The following is a 4,153-nucleotide window of genomic DNA, read 5'->3' on the forward strand; positions in this document are numbered from 1 at the left end:
TCATTTGATAAGTGAGGTTCTAATCTTCCTACTTTTATTAATGTTTTTTGTGTGCTTTTGGTTAACATCAATTTACATAAAACCAACATAAATCCATTTTAAATACAAAAATGAAGAGGGATCCAATTTCTTAAGTACAATTTTTTTATGAGTTGACATTATTTAAATGTTTTGTATAGTTATTTAATATTTTTTATTTTTATTTTGAGATTAACAAAATTTCAACTTTGATAATTACCCATGTTACTCACACGGTAGAGGCTCATGTTACACATGATACTCCCTGTAGAATGAGCCTTAGCTAAAAGATAAATTACGATGCCTCTTGCTGTTTACCGCGTTCACGGCCATGGTTTTTCATCACAATCTTTTTCCCGTATATAATGGGCACCAACATTTCCGTTGCCATCCTTTTCTTCTTTAACGAAAACGGATTCAGATGCCCTTCTTTCACCATTTATGTTCTGTTAATACACTAAAAGCAAAGAGAAGATCACGAAGCAATGGCGTGGAAACTCTATGCAAGGAGGATTATGTGCACGAAACTCTTTGTTTACTCTCACAGGTACACACCAACCTCAAACAACTTTACCAAATTCATGCCCACATGTTCAGAAGTGGACTCGACCAGAACGTACTTTTACTCGCTAATCTCATGACTTTATATTCTACTTGCGGGGCCACGGAAACTGCACGTTCAGTTTTTGACAAATTGCAGAAACCAGATATTTCATTATGGAATGCCATGATTAGAGGGTACGCCAACACTGGGTTCTCGAAGGAGGTTCTTGCATTGTATCGGAAAATGCAACGATCAGGTATCCAGCCAAACAATTACACCTTCCCATTCGTACTCAAGGCATGTGCAAGCCTATCTGCTCTGGAAGATGGAAAGTTGCTTCATGTTGATATTGTTAGATTAGGATTAGAGTTTAACACTGTGGTGGGAAATTCACTCATAAACATGTATGCCAAGTGTGGAAATTCGGAGAAGGCACGCCAAGTATTTGACAAAATGTCTCAGAGAGATGTGGTTTCATGGAATGCCATCATTGCTGGGTATGGCCGTAATGGACATATTGATGAGGTTTTGTCACTTTTTAGGGAAATGCAATTGCAAGGTGTGATTCCTGATGGAGTTACCTTGGTGAATGTTCTTCAGGCATGTGCTCACTCCTCAGCTCGGCAACAAGGCATGCGACTCCACAACTATATAATCAGAAGGGAATTTGAGTTTAATATATTTGTGGGGAATTCCCTAATTGATATGTATGCAAACTGCGGGTGTGTAGATATTGCACGCAGAGTGTTTGATAGAATGCCTGCAAGAGATGTGATATCATGGAGTGCACTGATCTCTGGGTATGCCCAAGTTGGGCTTGCCAATGAGGCCTTGACTGTTTTTCACCAGATGCAATTGGCAGGTGTGATACCTGGCGCAGCTACCATTGTAAGTGTGTTGCAAGCATGTGCTTATCTAGAATCGTTGCAGTTGGGTAAATGCGTCCATGATTGCATACTTAAACATGGTTTTTTATCAGACGTTACGGTGGGAACTTCACTTATGGAGATGTATGCGCAATGTGGGAGTATTGGGATTGCACGCCAACTGTTTGACGAAATGTCTAAAAGGGATGCTGTATCATGGAATGCTATGATTGCTCGGTATACCCAAAGTGGAGATGTGATTAATGCCTTGTCACTCTTTTACGAGATGCTATTGGCAGCCGTGACGCCTACATCGTCGACCATGATAAGTGTGCTCCCGGCATGTGCGCAGTTGGCAGCACTGCAAACAGGCAAGTGCATACACACTTACATTTTTAGAAATAGATTTGAATTAGATACTGTTTTAGGCAGTGCCCTTATAGACATGTATGCAAAATGTGGCAGATTAGAGATCGCACGTCAAATATTTAACAAAATATCTGATAGGAATGTGGTTTTATGGAGTGCAATGATTGCTGGATATGGAATGCATGGATATGGTGAGGATGCCATCGCACTTTTCTCAGAAATGCGACAGACAGTTGTGGAACCAAATGACGTGACCTTTGTTTCTGTTTTATCTGCGTGCAGCCATGCAGGGTTTGTGGATAAGGGATGGCAATACTTTGATTGCATGATTCAGGATTATGGCATTACACCCAAGTCAGAGCACTATGCATGCATGGTTGATCTTCTTGGCCGCGCTGGCCATCTGGATGAGGCACATGACTTTATCGAAAAGATGCCTTTAGAACCAGGTGTCAGTGTGTGGGGGGCTCTGCTTGGCGCCTGCAGAATTCACTCCAATATTGAGCTAGGAGAACGTGTGGCTGAATACCTTTTTGAACTAGACCCCCAAAACACTGGGCGTTATGTACTGCTGTCAAATATCTATGCTGCAGCTGGTAGGTGGGAAGACGTTTCAAAGATAAGAACAATGATGAAAGAGAAGGGTTTGAAAAAAACACCAGGATGCAGCTGGATTGAGGTGAATAATAACGTCCATAGATTCCTTGTGGGGGACACATCACATCCTCAATCTAAGAAAATTTATGCCACATTAGAGACCTTGGCCAGGGAGATGGAGGAGGCAGGTTATATTCCAGACACAGATTTTGTACTGCATGATGTCGACGAGGAGGTGAAGGAACACATGCTTGGCACTCACAGTGAGAAATTGGCAATTGCATTTGGGCTTATGAGCACAAGCCCTTGGACCTCTATCAACATCACAAAAAACCTTCGTGTGTGTGGTGACTGCCACAATGCCACAAAGGTCATCTCCAAGATTGTCGGCCGAGAGATTATTGTGAGAGATGCAAACCGATTTCATCATTTCAAGGATGGATATTGTTCTTGTGGGGATTATTGGTGAAGCTAATCTAATTCAAGTCAAATGCAATCATGCGTGGCTACAAAGTTGTATAAATATTTGGCGTCAAGTTCACAGCCTTGGTGAAGTTGATGGTATTCCTGCTATAATTTATTGATTGGAGATGCAGGATATAATGGTTTGGTAACACAAAAGGTGTATTGGGTTAAACTCGTGGATCGTTGCCTAAGGTGATACCAATAAAAAGGAATTCATGATGCATATATCTGTTAGCATGCACTAATATCCATTTTGTATTTCTGGCGGGATATTCTGGAAAATATCTGCAAATTTAAGCACGAGTAAGCAACAGTATGTGTATCCTGCTTTTGCCATTGGATTGATTTGGTCAAGTGAATAAACTGCAACTAGTTTATGTATACTGTTACAGCATTATTACTATTTTGTTCATCCACATGAATTGGTTATGACAGCTATATATGTGTTTCTTCATCACAAAGTAAAACATGGATGAAAGTAGATACTTTGTGCTGAATGTGGATCCTTGCAAAGTCAGAGAAATGGAGAAACCAGAAAATTCATAGAATTTCATTTCAATTCTATGGCATTATCATTTCCCTTGTAGTCAATTTTCAGATTATTTCTGTGTGCCTGTTTCTATTTACAGGGTAAATAAGCTTTTTGGAGGTCTGGCTTACTCAGCATCATTAGGTGAGAAGCTGTGTATAAATTACAAATATTAATTAACCTTAGATTTAACCATACTTGATGACGTTTATGCATCTTTGAATATTCCACTGTTCCTTGAATCCAAAAACTGAACCTATACGTAGGGTGATAGTTGCTTGTTTTTATATTAAAATCTTTTTGTTTTCAGCTTTAATCTTGACAGTGGTTGCCTAGAGTTTTAGATTTCTTTTTATCACGGTATTTATTAGAGATTTCTTCCACATTTCTTGCACTATCTGAAGAAGAGATTAGATCTTTATTGTGTTAAAGTCAGAGGATTAAAAGCTATGTTGCATACCCATGCATCTCACCCCCCAAACAAAAATCCACATACTCACTGTTCCTATGTATTTGGGGACGTATCGACCCTCAGGAAATGTCCCCAAATTGTTGGGGACTTGGGGACTTGCTGGCCATCCCCGATGCATTCTAGGAAGATTTCAAGAACGTTTTAAACAAATTTTGGGACGTTCTGGGCAGATTTCAGGGATTTTCTAGGCAGATTTCAGAAATATTCTAGGCATGTATCTTCAATTTTGACAATCATGGACTTCGATGATTGGAGAATATGATCATTTTTCCCATCCATTATTTTTGGATTGC

General features: G+C 39.8%; 1 pseudogene; it reads left to right on the forward strand.

The window, feature by feature from the left end:
* The first annotated feature begins 281 nt into the window (after window positions 1-281).
* Window positions 282-3,438, forward strand: LOC149204738 (pentatricopeptide repeat-containing protein At3g12770 pseudogene; annotated as a pseudogene).
* The last annotated feature ends 715 nt before the right edge of the window (window positions 3,439-4,153 follow it).

Source organism: Pinus tabuliformis, chromosome 1_2 (genome assembly GCF_031772625.1).
Source record: "Pinus tabuliformis cultivar Carrire ecotype Pingquan chromosome 1_2, CPIR1, whole genome shotgun sequence".
NCBI lineage: Eukaryota > Viridiplantae > Streptophyta > Pinopsida > Pinales > Pinaceae > Pinus > Pinus tabuliformis.